Source organism: Ascaphus truei, chromosome 5 (assembly GCF_040206685.1).
Source record: "Ascaphus truei isolate aAscTru1 chromosome 5, aAscTru1.hap1, whole genome shotgun sequence".
Taxonomy (NCBI): Eukaryota; Metazoa; Chordata; class Amphibia; order Anura; family Ascaphidae; genus Ascaphus; species Ascaphus truei.
The window spans coordinates 125,687,155-125,705,706 of record NC_134487.1 but is presented as its reverse complement, the minus strand read 5'-3'; the positions used below and the strand labels follow the sequence as shown (position 1 = coordinate 125,705,706).

Sequence of the window (18,552 nt, the reverse complement as noted above, 5' to 3'; positions counted from 1 at the left end):
TAGGCTATGTCCCGCAGAGGGGCTGGGCAAGTCTCTGCATGTCCTGACGAGTGTGATGCGGGATCACACCAATTGGCTAACATGGTCAGTGACGTCATCGGTCTATTTGGCGCCAAAGCAGCATCAGCTGCTATTTAAATGTCCTGCACTGCACATAACACACTTCTTGACAAAGTGCCTGTGGTGCACGAAACGCGTCGAAGGTTGTAACCCCCGTTTTTATGGAACCCAAATAAAGATTTTTTGCCAGACCTGCTCCTCATCCCTTTCTTGGCTGTGCGCTGCACACACACCATTTTGGACTTTCCTCACCAGGATACAGCTGCACGCCGCTGGAGATAGCAACTGGAGGCTTTATTACTGTGAGTACTTTACCTGAGGCCAGCCCAATGAGGTAAAGGAGGGTGTTTCATGCACCTACCCCTACCTTCAGGGTGACTAGAGCCCCATCATAGGTCTGTACTAATTATCAGCATTGATTATTCCCCAGTTAGCCTCTTCTCCTTTCAACAATATATAGTTTCATGTACTTGAGCACCATAAATTCATCAATATTTCTGTTCTGTACCTGTAGCTAGTAATAATTTCTGATTAACATGTGTTACACATGTGTACTACCCTGTTGTTCCCCATCTTCGCCCACCATCAATTGCTTCCACTGCAGCAATGCATTTTGGGAATTCACATGTAAATGACCACGCAATGGCACGTGCTATATTAGTTACTGCTTTTAGTAGGACTACAACATATATGTCTATTTAGATATATATATATATACAGAATCAGACATATACATATATAGATGCAGGTATGCTTATATTGTGAAGACAGTATAAAAAGCAGTGTAACTATGCAAAATAACTGTAAGCAACGACACGCCTAGTACAGTAATATTTCTCACCTGGTGGAAATTGTGAGGGGTAAATTCCTATATCACGGTCACCAGGTAAGCCTTCCACGACGACGGGAAGTAATTTTGCCCGAAGCAGCTCCTCCAATGGACTTAATATGAGACGTTGTGGTGTGGGCCCACCTCCAGTGCCAGTAGCATGCACGCGTTGGTGTTGTATTTTCTTTTTCAATTTGGACCTAATATCATCAAATCTCTTGTGACAATTCCGCTTGTCCCTCACATGATTCCCACACGCATTGACACCAATGACTATTGTGTCCCACATTTCTTTTCTGCTTGCTGAACTTGTCCGCCCTTGAAAAACATATCAAATATATGAGGTAAATGAATAATAATATAAGCACCAGTTTCCTACACTGCTAGCTGTTCCAAGAGATAGCAAACATGCTGTTTTATGTGTAATATGTGAAGCACATGAGCATTCACTACTAAACCTATACATGTAAGCAAGGTTGCATTCATATTGTATGCAGTTATGGCAAATTGACCGCCTGTGTTTAGTTGTCCTTGTAAGGCATGCTAAAAAGCTGTGTTTCCAGACTAATTAACATAGAAAGATATTGTGAAGCCATATTTGCATATGAACAAAACTCAGATGACCTAGGATCACATGTATTTGAATAATAAATGTAAATGTACACTTACCTAGTAAATGTCCATATATACTGTCATAGTGCTCCAGAATGCCAGTGACAAGAGCTGTATTTTCCTGGTCATTGAAGCGAGGATTACGTGGCTTCTCCACACGTTTCTTCCGAGCAGGTTTAGGGTCAGAGCTTGGCTGGTGCTGACTGGACTCTCCTTCTTCCAATGGAAGAGCCTCCAAAAGCTGCCCACCAGCAAGCACGCCACCACCATCCACCCCATCAGCAACTGCGCCACCAGCAGCACTCCCAGCACCAGCACTCCCACTCCTAGCACCAGCACTCCCACTCCTAGCACCAGCACTCCCACTCCTAGCACCAGCACTCACACTCCTAGCACCAGCACTCACACTCCTAGCACCAGCACTCCCAGCACCAGCACTCCCACTCCCAGCAACAGCACTCCCACTCCCAGCACCAGCACTCCCAGCAACAGCACTCCCACTCCCAGCAACAGCACTCCCACTCCCAGCAACAGCACTCCCACTCCCAGCAACAGCACTCCCACTCCCAGCAACACCACTCGCAGCACCAGCACTCCCACTCCCTGCAACACCACTCTCACTCTCAGCAACATCACTCCCCTGAACAGTACGTTCACTCCGACGTGTACTCCCACGAGTAGCACTCCCACTCCCACCAGCATCACTCTTCCCACGCTTTGCGGGCATACTTCCAGCACTCACAAAAAACAGACAATAAATGTACAGCCAATCACACGAAACACTTCCACATATAAAACAAGACAAAGATGTAAACAAAACAACAATGGACAAAGCTCACCCAATACACAACAAGTCTCTCAGTCAATATGCAAATCTTCAAACAGCCAGCTCTGTGCGTCTCTCTCTCTCTCACTCCCAACAACACAGAGAATGATTAGCAGTACACGTTGCCTTTAAATATGGCGCGCAATCCAAAACATGCTTGTTTCGCCTGATTCAGCAAGATTTGTGATTGGGCAACCTATCAGCACCGCGCCACGCACGCCGATACACCTGTGTGTGATCGGCTAATCATCGTGAGAGTGGGCGGATTTGTTTTCGGGTTGATTTTGAATGTATTCGGCACTTACTGCATACGGAGAGGAAAAAACGCCAATAACATGACTAATCGGTAAGATTGCCGATTTCACATAATCGACGCTTACTGCATGAGGCCCTTACACATATTTTTTATAGGTATTTTTTCTTTTTTATTGTTTTTGTTGCCAACATACATTTTTTATATTTTTCATTTTTTATATATATTTGACAAATTTGTGTATCCACTCTATATTGCAATTTGCCTGGTTTCCTGCAAAATTACAAGCATTGTTATATATCTGTGCTGGGTATATCGTTCTGCAGTGTGAGGTCTGTTTTGTAGGGTTATACTGTAGGTGTGTATTAATAGGGGCGCTGTCATTTATTTTCATTTTATATATATATAAAACAAGAAAAAAGACTGCGCCTATCAGTATGATATGAAATGAATATATGATAATTAGAGTCCCTAACATATGGGCTAATATCTCTATATATCATGTGTACCATACACGTTCAATATTTATTAGGCATGTGTAAAATTACAATGATTATACCTTTGTGTATATAGGTATACAGGTTGCAAGCGCAAGTTAACCATCTGTTTGCTGGCGCATATATGTTTTTTCTATGAGATACACAGCTGATGCAGGTTAATTAGCCCCGGTTCACGGGCTTTTGTATTTTAAATGCTTGGTCTGCAGTCACCTCCCCCACTCCCAGACGAAGCGCTACCACAGCGTGAAACGCGTAGAGGAGGAGGCTGTGTTGTAGCCTGCTGTTTTTAGTGTGTGTTTTTTCTTAATAAAGCCTTTTTGTACCATTACCGGAGTTGGAGTCAAATGTCACTGTCTGCTGTGGCCCCGCACACTTCCCTTCACCTTCACTTCTTTGAGTATGTCCAATAAATCTACATCTTTTTCATGACACCCCATCACTTATGGAATTCTGACCAAAATATTGTCTCATGTAGACAGAAAGTTGATGAGACAAAAGTGATTGTTCACGGATATGAAAAGATTAAGGAAGCACTAACTGAAATCACAAATGACCAGGAGCAGAGGGATGTTGTTCGAAATGAAGCTGGCGGCCATAAAGAAAAGATGTGCAGTTTAAAGATTGCAATATACAGTTCATTTTGGAATGACATTTTGGAAAGGTTTAATGCAACAAACCACAAACTTGTAAGCGTTCCTGTCTAGGGTTTGACTGGAATTCACCCTTACATGGCTGTAGAGGTTCCTGGCAAACCTCTCAGTGGACTGAGTAATTGGCTGCCGCTGTTCCTGAACTTGCTTTGTTGCTGCCTGCTGTGCAGCTCAGCACCTATTGGCTGTCCTTGCCATTTAGGGTCAGCCTCTTCCACCAGGAAGGAGCTGAACATAATTCATTGCAACCTGTGCTTGTCACAAGCACCCCTGCTTTGCCTTGCCTGTGGCTATTCTGTGCTGAATCTGCAATCCGGACTCGGCTTCGTGGCTCCAGGTTTGTGTTTAAGTATTCCCACTTCGGCCCTGCGGTCCGGTTCTGGCTTATGGCGAGCACATCTGTTACAAAACTACAGGATCCAAAAATGGTTCTGCAGTCTGAAGTAACAGCACTAAAATCTCTGAGAACTTTTGTAGAATCAAAGAGATACAAGTTCGATGAATATGAGGATATGGCAAAGAGAATGTCTGGAAATGAAGAGTATGTTGTTCAAGTTCGATCTCGATTGAGAAACGTGCACCTCAATCCATTGGATTAAGGACAAGCAAAGGAAGTAAAGATGTCAGCCATAGAGAAGTTCCATACATCAAGCTTAATTTCAATTGTCTATCAGTCAGTTACATCCTTGACAGAGAAAATAAGTGCCTATGACAGTGTCTGTGAACAGTTTGCCTTCCTTAGACAGCTTGCATTGCTGAGCATCAAGATTTGCTGCGTGAATTCAAAGACAATATTGAAAAATTTTCCTTTTAGAAAGTGCAAAAATCCATTTTCCTTCAGTTGAAAGCATTTCAATGTATGGTTCCTAAATGTGTTGCATTATAAATATAACCTGTCATGTACGACCCCCTGTTAGCACGCGACCTGCATACGGGAGAAGGGTTAATACCGACGCTTGCAAGCGCACCCAGTCTTCACCTCCGCAAAGGTCCGTCAAATGGACAATATCCCCTCTTACAGGATCAAGGATCTATACACAGCCCGCAACCTGCCCCACTCTTCACCCACTCAGGGGTCCCTCAAATGAGTTGTATCTCTCCTCAAGCCGTCCCAATATACCACCGCCACGAACAGCACACAAGTGAGCATGTGACTTTAGATGTGCAACCAGGGTTATTACACATGGCTACTCTAGCAACCCCCCTTTCTCCTCTTCAAGGAACCAGCGATTTAGTATTAACCCCTACTCAATTGCACATCATAACCATCCACTGCCACCACCTAAGGTTATGCAGATATGATAAAAGATCTTAGACTAAAATATCCGCCAGGGCCTCAGGTCCCTGTTTATTATAGGAAACACTATGCACTTTAACACAAAATCAGTTGTAGTAACATGTGCCCGAATTCGTAAGATATTCTCTCCAGAGCGCGCATTTGTTCATTCAGAGCCCAAAGCATTACTTATTAAATGTTATATAAAAATACAGTGCTTAGATTACAGAAAAGGTATTACAAAATAAACATACAGTTATTACAATATAAGGCAGAACAGCTTCTTAAAATAAAATGATAAACATAAATGAAAATCTATACTTCACCACATGACATAGATTTTCCCCAGAGAGGTCGCTGGTAAGAAACATTGAAATATCCCATATCCGGTCTCAAAATACATACTCCTCTGTAGATATCTACACCCCACCACACTTGCTCAGCCTTAAATACAGTTATTTCCCAATTGAACACAACCTAAACCCAGCCCCTGTCATAAATCAGTGGTGAGGTTGACAGTCTTCACCAGAGTAAAACTCCTCCCACCCCAGGACGTTTAAAAAACTGCTTTTCCTATCTAAATGTACTAATAACTTCAGTTCTGTAATACTTACTGGCACGCCAGACATATTAATACATTCTGGCACACATGCGCTCCCAATAAGACTAAATATAACCGTGTAATACTAAAATTAAGAGAGATATTAATATATGTCGTCATGTGTTTGTAATCATTATTTGCGACTCGGTTCCACAGATACACACATGTTACTTTCAGCATGTTCAGCCGAGGACATCTCATGATATTCTTATATTTAATAAGGTCACTCATTCTGATACCTTCTGTGGCCACACCCCTGGCCCCCATAAAACTCCTTGTCAAGAAATGCTTTGAAGCTGGGCCTCCTGTGTAGAGAACGTTTGTCCCAGGTGCTATATTTCACACCCAATGCTCCAGACATGGGCCTAGCTGTCTCTACCACCAATATACACTTATTGCATATTAGGTATTAACATACACCAAACCCCCTCTGTACTTTTCACACCCAACTTCAATCAAGCCTTTTCAAGCCCAGATATTTCTGAAAAGACACCACACATATTTGTATTTTCCTAAAACTGTAAATCATTAACCCCTTAAGCCCCAGAGGGATTAAAAATACCTAATATCTCATGACATTATCATGACGTAACCAATTGAATTTCTTACGTTTTATCAAGTATTTGTTTTATTTTGATGTTCGTGCAAAGAAATCAGTTTAAAAACCCTGAAAAAGTTTAGGCACATTGAAATAAAAAAAGTTGATTTTTGACAGGGGGCCTCCGCAATTTATTTGCTCCTGGGCTCCAGGGTTGCCACTGAAACACCCTGTGTCTGCAATCAGCACAGGACATGGCCCCTTTAAGAATTAAATTCCATTGGACCATTTGACTGTGCTTAGCGAGTGGAATGACAGTTGGTGACAGTTGGAAAGGGATTGCTGAGGGGACTGGTGGGGCAGTTTGTTTTGATATGGTGAGGCTGCTGCAGAACACTCTGCAAGGGCCTGACCGATCCATGGATGGAGGAGACTGGTGGATTTTGCTGGCCAGTACAAAGTACAGTGACACCTCAGGGAGCCCTGCAACAGCTAAGAGGAGAAATATCAGGATTTAACAGCCAGAGGAAAGAAGGAGAGCCCCCTGCATTGAAACACAGGTTATGTTTTCAAATTAACTATAAGAAGCAGCAGCCTGCATCTGTTTGAATCCAGAGCTGATCAACAGGGTATGTAAACTAATATGCAGTGACTGTAAGATATATAAAGACAGAGGTGCAGCATTAGTGATTCTTTTTTAGTAGGATTGCAGAAATACTGTGTGATTATGTGTAGCCCTGTGTATGTATCCCTGTTCAAAATGATAGATAAAGTAATATAACGTTTGTTATAATTCCATACAGTTTTGTTGTGTCTAATTACTCCTGCATCTCACTCTCTATACCACCCACTATAAGAGTTAAACCCCAAGTTACAGGATTCAGACCGTCACCTCAGTGACAGGTTATATAGTCTGAGGTAAAGTAAAGAGGGGTTACATTGGAGGCGCAGCTGAGATTTTCACCAAAAGGGCACAGCATGGCCACGGGGCCACCAGTAAAGATTATATCAAAATGAATGAACCATTTGGGAATAGATGGACTCCTAAGTGCGAGGAGGCTTTCCAAGCCATAAAAGCCTGCCTGATGAAGATGCCAGTACTAGATTTTGCAGATCCACAAATGCCCTATGTGCTGCTTGTAGATGCCAGTTTGGATGGACTGGGGGCAGTGCTATATCAAGAGCACCAAGAGAGACTGAGACCAGTAGCGTTTGTGAGTCGAGGGTTGATACCGTCCGAGAAAAACTACCCAGTACACAAACTGGAGTTTTTGGCTTTGAAATGGGCGGTAGTGGACAAAATACATGACTATCTATATGGAGCAGCGTTTGTAGTGCAAACAAACAACAATCCCCTTACGTATATTCTAACATCAGCTAATCTAGATGCCACAACTGTGTGGACTATTATTACTACTCGATATAGTCCTGCTGTTGCAGTCCATGACCTGCCCCCTAACCGACTGGTACAGCAGCGGCAGCTCTTATTCGAGCAAATGCCGCTGGCTGTATGAGGCTGGGAAGCGGGTAGCCGCGGCGCGTGGCGGCGCACTGTGACGTCACAGTCACATGCGCGCCCGGCTTCCCCGTCTTCCCCGGCTTCCCCAGGCTTCCCCGACACCCCTGGACATCAAATTAAGGTAAGCGGGGGTTCGGGGAAGCAGAGGGGCAGAGCAGAAGGGGTACAGGGGTCCGGAAAGGTGTGCAAATTGCGCGCGATGAGGAGGGGGGGTGAGTGGGGGAACGCGGCGGCGCGCGTGCATTACTGGCGGCAGCTGGGGCAGATCCCGGCATGCCGCCGGTATTTGTTGCAATAAGATATGTCGGTACTGTACATAGAGTAAAATAATTATTACTGAAGGAAGGGAAGAACTTGTGAATGAGATGGGTGCAGCCACCCCAAAACCATTGAATGTAATTTCTGCCCCTTCCTCCAAGGCCCTATTATAAGTGGTGGGACAAATACTAGACAGAGTCATGAAACCCATCAGTGGGAATAGCCCCTATCAACTAGTAAGGACAATCTCCGGGTTGAAGCCTATCCCTGTAGGAGAGGATGATTTAGAAAATTGGATGGACACTGCTACCCAAATTGCACATTGAACAAAAGGACCACCCCAGATCAGTACACGATGCAACATATAGAAAACGCATTGGATTGCCTCACTGGGAGCAAGTGGTTTTCAGTTTTGGATCTTCGCAGTGGATATTATCAGATCCCAATGAGCCAACACGACAGAGGGACCTGGAAAGGGAGCATGCGACTCCACGCGAAGAGAAGCTCCATGACTAACACACCCACAAGCATATGCGGGCACCCCAATCTGCCAATTGGGATTTTTGTCCCTTCTGCCCAAGTGACGGTGTATATTGAATGAAATCCATGCAAGGTTCTTCTGGATAGTGGATGGCAAGTGTCTATAATCTTCCAATCATGGTACATCTGATATCTGCGACACCTGCCACTGCAGCCGCTGAATGGACTTGTTGTGTGGGGCCTCTGTGAAGCTAGCTATCCATACTTGGGCTACATGGTCGTGAAGTTGGAATTTCCCAAGGAAATTGCTGGGATAGCTGGACACCATGAAGTAGTGGCACTAATATGTCCTGAAGCCCATGAAGGAGGAGAAGCCGGAACCATAATAGGAACAAATGTGAACATCTTCAGCAGACTAGCGAAGTGGTACCAGACTGCTGGGGGAGATGATTACGATTGGACATTGACCATTCACCATATGTGTTTGAAGGCCTAACGACGAGCCGAGAATGAAGCCACTAACAAGTCTTTTGACCCCATAGTAGAAGTCCGTTGGGCAGATCTTTGGTCGAAAAAAGTGCCTCCCCGCCATGTACAGTATGTTGAATTGAAGGGAACGTGACCCTCCATCAAGAAGTAAAAAGTTCCATCATAATTATGGAAGACCCTGCCTGCTGACAATTTCCTGGGGGACTATTAGTAAAGGCCAGAGTGCTGTCCATACAGAAAGGAAAAACAGATACTATAGGAGTGGAAGTGAGAAATGAGACTTCCCATGATGTGTGGATACGAAGAGGCACTGTGATAGCTCACCTGTACAGTGCTGAAGTGACGGAAGACCGGAACAGCATTCCAAGAGGCCCAGCATTAGACACCATAAAGGCGTTACGCATGCAATCCTCAGAGGCGACAGTAACCAATTATCTGGATGTCCTGGAAAGTGCTTATGGGACCACAGAGAGTGCTGATGATCTGTATTATAAGTTTAGGAATTCTCTACAACAGGATGGGGAAAAGTTCTCTGAGTTCTTACACATAATACCAGAAAACATCTTTAGGAGTCACTCACAGAGTCTCACAGACTTCAAATTTCCCTTGATCAGGAACGGTATGCGTAGCTTCCTCTAGCAGAAAGTTCCAGCAAGATGTACTTCATTATCTGTGATATCCAAAATGAATAACATGTGCCGCTTTAGTTTGGCTGCTTTCCTTAGACTTTTCAAACGAGCTTTGCTTAGCAAACAGGAATCAGGAACTACTGAATTAAGAATCAAGTCATTGGTCAGTTCTTTGAAGCATATGGTCTATGAATATGTCTACCATTCATTATTCAAAGTAAGATTCCTGGACTATATACCGTAGAACAGGGGAGCGCAAACTTTTAGTGCTGCACCCCACTGTCTCTCTCCCTCCGGCTCTTGCGCCCACCCCGCCTACCTTCACCCGCATCAGATGATGCTGTGGGGTCATGTGACATCACGTCACGTGACCCGCGATGTCATTTGACACGTGTGACGTCACATGGCGTTGTTGCATCAGATTGCGCCGTGTTGCCATGGCGATGCGTCACTGAGCGTCTGAATCCCGGTAAGTAAACAGTTGCAGAGGCCTCACGAGATCCCCCGGCATTTAATTTAAATGCCTGGGGGAAGAGCGCACTATCTCTGCAACTGCCCGCGCCACCCCAACAAAAGAATGAATCCACTGGGTATTCACCCTGTTACCTAATGTTTGGACGGAAAGCTCAATTGTCAATTGACCTGTGTTTTGCAGTGTCGGCAGAAGGCACATCTCCAACCACTTACATGCAATATGTACAGAAACTCAGAGACCAGTTACAAGAAGCGTACAAGCTGGCCACTTCTGCAGCTGACACAAATAATCATGGAAACAAAAGCCGTTACGATAAAAGAGTACTCGGGCAAGAGCCACAACTGCAGGACAGAGTCCTTAGCCGGAATCTGGGGATACCAGAAAAACACAAAATAGGAAATCACTGGAAAACCGAGCCTTATGTGGTAGTAGAGAAGCTAGAAGGACTCCCCATCTATCGAGTGAGGCCTGAAATAGGAAATGGACCACACAGAAATCTACATAGAAACCACCTCCTGCCAATAGGTCAGTTAGTGCGCTGCCTTGAGAGTGAAAACATTCCAAGAGAACCGCATAGGCCCAGGAGAAGTGATCAATTGAACAGAGGACCGGGTTCTGGTACAAATCCAGTTAGCCAGGTAGGCAAAACAATGATGAGGAGTCTGAACAAGAGGAGGGGTACCCCGGGTATGGAATGTTAGTGCACTTGGCAAATATTTTGAACAGGGAAGAACTGCCTGCTAACCGGGTCCCTAAATACAATCAGTAGGGTCTCAGCATTTAGAAAAAAAATGTTATTTTTTTTAACTGGATCCCAGAGCAGAGGAATTTACCCCCATAGGTCCTGATGAATCTGTGATAGATGACTGTGAGTCTTCCCCTAGTGCAGGGCCTGCAATATCTGAGTCATCGGTACCATATGAGTCCCCTAAGGTGGAAAGGAAAGTAGACATCATACCTCCCGCATTAGCCTCACGTCCTACGAAGGAGACTAGATCCCCCATGAGACTGACCTATGACTTACTGGGAGTTTCGACTGAGGTCCCTATGGTAAGTAGTGTTCGATGGGTAGTACCCATGACTTTGGAAATAGGAGATATTGGGGAATGTAGAATATTCTGGGGTAACAAGAATGCTATCTGTCAAAACAGTTTGTGTGTCGGATCTACTGTACCAATAATGTTATGTACCTAGAGAGAAGTTAATTGTTAGATTAGATAAATATATTGTTGGTTTAACATGGTTGATGGGGACATCAACATTTCAGCAGGGGGGGTGTAACCCCCTGTGTCTGCTATCAGCACAGGACATGGCCCCTTTAAGAATTACATTCCACTGGATCATGTGACTGTGCTTAGCGAGTGGAATGACAGTTGGTGACAGTTGGAAAGGGATTGCTGAGGGGACTGGTGGGGCAGTTCATTTTGATATGGTGAGGCTGCTGCAGAACACCCTGCAAGGGCCTGACCGATCCATGGAGTGAGGAGACTGGTGGATTTTGCTGGGCAGTACAAAGTACAGTGACACCTCAGGGAGCACTGCAACAGTTAAGATGATAAATATCAGGATTTAACAGCCAGAGGAAAGAAAGAGACCCCCTGCATTGGAACACAGGTTATGTTTTCAAATTAACTGTAAGAAGCAGCAGCCTGCATCTGTTTGAATCCAGAGCTCCAGCAAAAGGTTACTGTACAAATACCCTGTCTGATCAACAGGGTATGTGAACTAATATGCAGTGACTGTAAGATATATAAAGACAGAGGTGCAGCATTAGTGATTTGTTTTAGTAGGATTGCAGAAATAGTGTGTGGTTTTGGGGTAGCCCTGTGTTTGTATCCCTGTTCAAAATGATAGATAAAGAAATATAAAGTTTGTTATAATTCCTTACAGTTTTGTTGTGTCTAATTACTCCTGCTTCCCACTCTGTGTACCACCCACTGTAAGAGTTAAACCCCAAGTTACAGGACTCAGGCCCCCACCTCAGTGACAGGTTCTATAGTCTGAGGTAAAGTAAAGAAGGGTTACACCACCACTCCGGGTTTGACCCGGAGACTACAGGTTTCGACCACGTATCTCTGGACTATAGGTTTACAGTACCTGTGAAATCTCCGGGCGGGGCCTTGGCTCTTACCTTCTCCAGCTGCTGCAGTGGCATCTCCTTGCAGGGTCCTGTCAACATTGCTCTGCACCGTCAAATGGCATTGCGTTGCCATGACAACAGGCCATCACAGCGACATGTGGCGTCACGTTACCATAACAATGGGATGTCACTTTGTCATGGCAACGTGATGCCGCATGGTGACATCATATGATGTCCTGCTGTCATAGCAACGTGGCGCAATTTGGCGTCCCATAGCATGTTGATGGGACCTTGCAGGAGGAGATATCGCTGCTGAAGAAAGTAAGAGAACGAAATATATAAATAAAGTAAATACATTTTAAAAATGAAATGTAATTGCAAAAAGTCTCCGGTTCAGCCTTCAATGGAAGTTGGCAACCCTGCTCTGCCCCTACAACAGTAAATCCAGCCCTGGATGTAACTGTATGTTCAGCGAGTGCTACTACAGCCAGAGTTCCCCTCCCCCACCTCCACGTAACTTTACTGGCTCTCTGATAAGGACAGGGTGGGAGAAGGTTAAAGAAAACACTTGTTTGACAAACATGCAAAGGCCCCTGAGAAATTCAACTTGTATCTAATCTCCAAAAAATGAAAGCAGCCAAAGCATTGCTATAAACATTGTTGGATTTCTTTAGTGAAGCCAGTGGTAACATTTTTGTTTTCTGGTTGACTATGTGAGATTGCACATTTATAGGCTACTAGTACAAGATATCAAAACCTATGACATGTCTTTTTTCTATGCCCAAATCCATTAGTAACATCCTGTAGTGTTTGGATCCATAGAGACAGATCATTACGGCTTTAGAGTGAGCTGTTTTTTCTCTCTCTCTTTCTGCACCTTTTCTACTACATTTTCACAGATTCAGACGGCCTGAAACTGGCATGGTAAGAAAGCATGCAGATGTCATTTTGTACGCTAGCAGTACTTACGTTATTTGTGGGATATTTACTCAACATGTTTCTTGGGAAAACTAACAATTGGCTGCTTCCTTGTGTGATGTCACTTTGTGTTCAGCAAGTGCTTAGGCTGCCAGAGTTCTCCCTCTCTCACCTCCCCTGAACGTTATTGGTTCTCTAATAAGAACAGGTTGGGTTTAGCGCAGGAGTCCCCCAACATTTTTGTGCCTAAGGGCACACTTGAGAGTTAAGGAGAGAGTGGCGGGTGCCAACCAATTAACGCACGCACATGCAAAATACCGTGCACTTACCTTGGTGGGAGTCCTCATGTACCGGTATAACTCAGAATATCACAGAGTTTCTCTTGAATTTAATGGTGATATCAGTGCAGTGTATCAAAATGTATTCCAACATATCACATTGAAGCGAAAAATGAAGTACGCGAGATCTGTAAATGACTGTACTTACTGTTGTTATAACAAAATTCCAAAACACTATTACGACTACAATACAATACAGTTTTCCGTTGTACATTTTATCCTAGTTCTCTGAGCTGTTACTGTAACTTATAGACAAGCTATTGTACAGAGATGACTTGTTTAAAAGCTGTTTGAAAGAGGCTTAGGGGCCTAACCTAGTAGCTTCGATAAGTGACTTATCGAGAATTTTGGGAACTTCTCGAATGAGTTTGCAAGTGTAGCTATTCAGAAAGCTACTGTCAAACTCACTCAAGATGGGCTTCTTCCCGATCGGTCGCGCTGTCGCACAGACAAACCGTGCGGGAGATCAAAAAATGCTCAAACTCAATTTTTTTGTGAAATCAAGCTATTCTACAGTAGTAGCTCTGAGATTCACATCGCGGCTGCCACTCGCAAGCAACTCGCAGGTTCTGATCTCGCCACCTCAAGGGAGGCGAAATGGGATCCGCGATGTTACTCTATAGAAAATATTTATTTTTACTGCATTGGATTGAAGCCGGATGTCTCCGGAGCTGCCCCGCATTAATTCCAGCTCTGGGGTGAAGGGGTAGAAGCGGTGAAGGTGGTATTTGGCCCGTTGCGGGTATTTAGGCATACTGGGAGGGTGGCAGGAGGAGTTAACCTCTTCATTACCATAGCGGTCACTACTGCTAAGGTAATTATGGGGTTAACCCCTACCGCTACCCACCCGGTAGGCATAAACATTCACGGCAACTCCAACCTTCACCCACCACATTTACCCCCAATAAACATTAAAATACAATACAAACAAAAATACTAGCCCATACACCCATTGATTGCCAGTGTGGTTACCTATCCCCTCAATGGGAGCAAAGATAACCCCAATAGCAATGAATTGGCACACTACTTCCCACCCCCCTCTACCTCCAACAATCCCCCCCCCCCCCAACACATACAGTACAGTAATGGGCAAAATCCCTATTATCCAGATCTGGATAATAGCGCATGTGCCCATTAAAAATAAAACATTATCAAGCCAGCATAAAGTAAATTAAAGTTGTACTTACCCCTGCTAAGATGAAGGTTACCCTCATCCTCATCTCTGTCCTCCTCATCCTCCATGGGCAGGAACATAAAAAAAACTGCCCACTATTCCCTTAATATGGGGTATGGTGTGCTGGTATCCCCGGTATCCCCACAAAGTTTAAATGTCCCGGTCACGTGACGAGGGAGATTTAAACAACGCAGGGTGATACCGGCACCCCATACTGGGCCTGTAACTTGGGAAGCAGGGTGTCCCTGAGGCTGAAGTAAATGCGGTTCAGCTCCGGTGAGCCCCTGTTTCAATACTGTGTTAAAATAAAAACAGTGCGATCGCCTGTAAGAGCTGTGCAGGGAGATGCAGCTCTCTCAGTGCAGCTCTTACACACTGCAGGCAGAACGCAGTGGCAGAACTGAGAAAAAGACAGCGATAAAGACACTGCTATCTCGAACGGTATTGGCCTTTTCCTACCTCACGGTTTCTGACTTGCGATAACTCTTTCTGAATACCGTGATAACACAAATGTCAGACCATGAGGTAGGGTCAAGCCAAAATGATCGATTTGGCAGTGATAACACCGAAGCTAGTACAAGAGGCCCCTTAGAGTTATATCAAATGTCGGCATTATACCACATTACAATGTTCTAACAATTTGACTGCTGTATTTTGAGTAGAGTAAAACACAATGCAATACAGTATATTATGCTGGGGAAAAGATATGTGAAATAGTGGGTAATGAATGATAATCTTAGACATATTTATTGAAGAGAATCAAAACAAAGGTGGTGCCTATGGGAGTGTACAGTAGTCCAAGGATCTGAATGGGCTCTACTGAAAGAATCACGTTGAAGCTGGACTCTTTTCCTGATCCCACAGCAAATTTCTTCCCAGGCTGCTTTTATGGAGAGGTACAGTATATGGTCATTCAGGGTGATAAAGAAAATTCAGAAGCATTGAGAGAAAGCCAGTATTCAATACATTTCAGACAGAGAAACTATTTGTGTTGGACATAGCTTGATTTTAACAATGACTGCCATTGTGTGGAGTAAAATATAATTTAAGAGTTATTAGGAAAATTAAAGTTACAGAATCATTCTACTTAAAAATATCCATGATATGCTGTGTAATTCTATCTTACAGTGCAAAAAAAAGTACGCTAAAGTAGAAGTACTGTACAGTTTTCAGGAACATGATTATAAGTTAGGATGGAGTAATATAAATATTTTGTTTTAATATTACATGTTTTAATTCAGAAAAAAAATCCTCTAAAATGGGGTTAGAAGAGAGAACCATTTAGCATTTGTATATACTCTACTCTAGTATATAAAACAAATTGAAATGTAATACACATTAGATGTTATTTACTATGTGCAGTGTGATATAAGAATTCATTAATTTTAGCTTTCATAAGGTAGCCAGTTGAAAGTTTAATCTCATATATTCATCTTAAAGTTTTTCTATGAACAAAGTTAAAATTAACATACTGTACTTACAAACTTTTTTTTTTTACATATAGCCCCTCTTCCCCTCCCAATCGCAGATCGGGCCCCCTAAGGTGTTCTGGGGTCTGGCTATATGTCTCTGTGTGGTGCATACCTGCTGGCAACAGGAGGGCCTGAGTCTCCCGCGATGACATGGGGCTAACAGGAACAGGTTACTGGGGTGGATGCCTTCGATCTGGTTTAATGGTGCAGCGCCTCCATCTATAGTAAGCCCCAGGAATGCGGGGTGAAATCCTTACAACAGAGATTCCCTATAGGGATGAGAGATTCCAGTCTCACACAGGGTTTGTCTTTAAAAGCAGCAGTCTTTATTCTCCAGGGCAGTAGCAACATCCGACAGGTACAGTTCATACACAGTCCACCAACTGGTCTCCCTTGTGATGGTCCTCCCTGCCACCACTCTGGATCAAGGGCATCCAGAGTGGGGCTAACTCTTCCCTCACCCCCTAAGCAGGGTGAGAGGTACTTGGTCCACCTCACTAAACTATAGTTGGATCAGCTCTACTCATATATGTATGTTAAAACTCATGTTCTTACACTTGGCACACATTTTTTTCGTATTCTCTGTGTGATGTGTCATGTATATATACATTATATATATTTATGTAAATGCATTAAGAATCGTTTGTATCTAGTATTTGTCTTTCACGGCAAGAAAAAGTTTACCGACAATTTTGATGCATTACTTCTGCACAGGATTGCTATATTTATATATATATAATTTGCAGGCAGAGAAACTGTGATCCTTAATCTAATGGCGGCTTAAATGTCCCTCGTCACATGGGTCAATAAGAAGCAGTGACGTCATGTGGTGCAGTTTCCTATTGGCCCAAGTGACCTGTACCTATAAACTCTGCAGAGATACCAGCACCCCCTTCAGAGGTAAGTATCTCTGGAAGCAGAGGATCCCCAGAGCCGAAATTAATGGTGTTCAGCTTCGGAGACTCCCTGATTTAAACCTGTAATAGAAAAAATGTATATATTTTTTAACATTAACCCATATTGCAGCTTTAATTAGCAGAGCAATTCAATTCAATATGGCTTCCATAGGGATAGAATATTATTTCTCCCTTCTCCCTAATAATTCATGTTACAAGATAGTTTTAACTTGTTATTGGTTTTAGCATGTCGTTCATTTTGTTACCTCAAAATGCAATCAGTAATCCTGAAGACAGCATTAGTTTCATATATATGTAACCCATGTTCCCCCACCCTAAGAAGGAATCACTGCGATTACCTTGTGGTGGTGCTACAGTGTCGGCCACCTTTAGTCTCCTGCAGCCGCCACCGCGGGATTTTTAAAAGCACGGGCAGACGTGGGCTTTTTTCTTTTGGTTTCGGCGCCGCGGTCGCTTTCAATGTTCAGCGCCATTAGCGCTGAACAGGAGATGCGGCTGGCGCTGAACAGGAGATGCGGCTGGCGCTGAACAGGAGATGCGGCTGGCGCTGAACAGGAGATGCGGCTGGCGCGCGGCCAAGTTCGGCAGAAACAGCGAACATCCCCGTATTAATACGGTGATGTTGGAAGTTTAAGGGGGCCGTGACAGTATCTGTTGGTTCACAGGCAGGCAAGAATATAACTGGGGCGCTCCCTCTTAAACTTGTATACAGTAAATTCACAGATACAGTAGGACAAACCGAATGGTACAATACTGGCCTGAATTGAGGATGCTGCTCAACCAGAGAAGGAACATCCCTTGATCCTCACCTCTACACACAACACAGCACAACACAGCACCTCTACACACACCACACACACACACACACTCACACACACACAACACTACACCTCTATACACACACAACATACACACACACACAACATACACACACACACAACACTGCACCGTTATACACAGCACCTCTACACACAACACAGCACCTCTACACACACACACAAACTGCTGCTACACACACATGCTACACCCATAAACACTGCTGCTGACACTGACACACACACACTGGAGCTCTATACACAAACACACACACACACACACACACACAGCACCTCTACACAGATATACAACAGCACAGCACACACACTGCTACTAACACACACACACACACAAACTGCAGCCACAATGAAACTGCAGACAGCCACTTACTGTACTTATTTGCTTTGCAGACTCTCTCCACCCCCCCCCCCCCAATTCAACTGAATCTGCTCAGAAAATCTGTCAGCTCGGGAGGGGGAGAAGTCAACCCGTGGCTGATACGTCCTGACCAATCCCCTGCCCTGTCTCAGAGCTGTTACTTCAATCAGACAAATCCCCTGCCCTGTCTCAGCTGTTCTGAAAGCTGATTGGCTAGAAATAAACACATTGAAAACTTCATATTCTGCTGCTTAAATTCCGGCATTACTGATTGGATAATGCCCGGAATTTTAACCAATCAGAGAGCAGGGTTTTCAATAATGCTCTGAATTTTACTGCTTTAGCCTATAATTATTCACACACATGCGCTGTTCACAGTGCTGTTAATAATAGATAAAAGCTCTCTCCTGAAATAGAGAGAAAGGAAAGGGGAAGGGGGTGGCTAATGGATAATACATAACAAT

The 18,552-nt window shown here is 44.0% G+C and overlaps 1 long non-coding RNA gene across 1 annotated transcript in view; it reads right to left on the bottom strand.

Annotated features, from left to right (window-relative positions):
- The window catches only part of LOC142494439 (uncharacterized), an 89,123-nt gene extending 70,980 nt beyond the window's left edge, over window positions 1–18,143 (bottom strand). The window contains exons 1-2 of the long non-coding RNA XR_012801437.1: window positions 18,101–18,143; window positions 16,090–16,246 (exon numbers count right to left, since the gene is read on the bottom strand). This is a non-coding gene — a long non-coding RNA (uncharacterized LOC142494439). The remainder of the gene's footprint in view (window positions 1–16,089; window positions 16,247–18,100) is intronic.
- Between the last annotated feature and the right edge of the window lie 409 nt (window positions 18,144–18,552).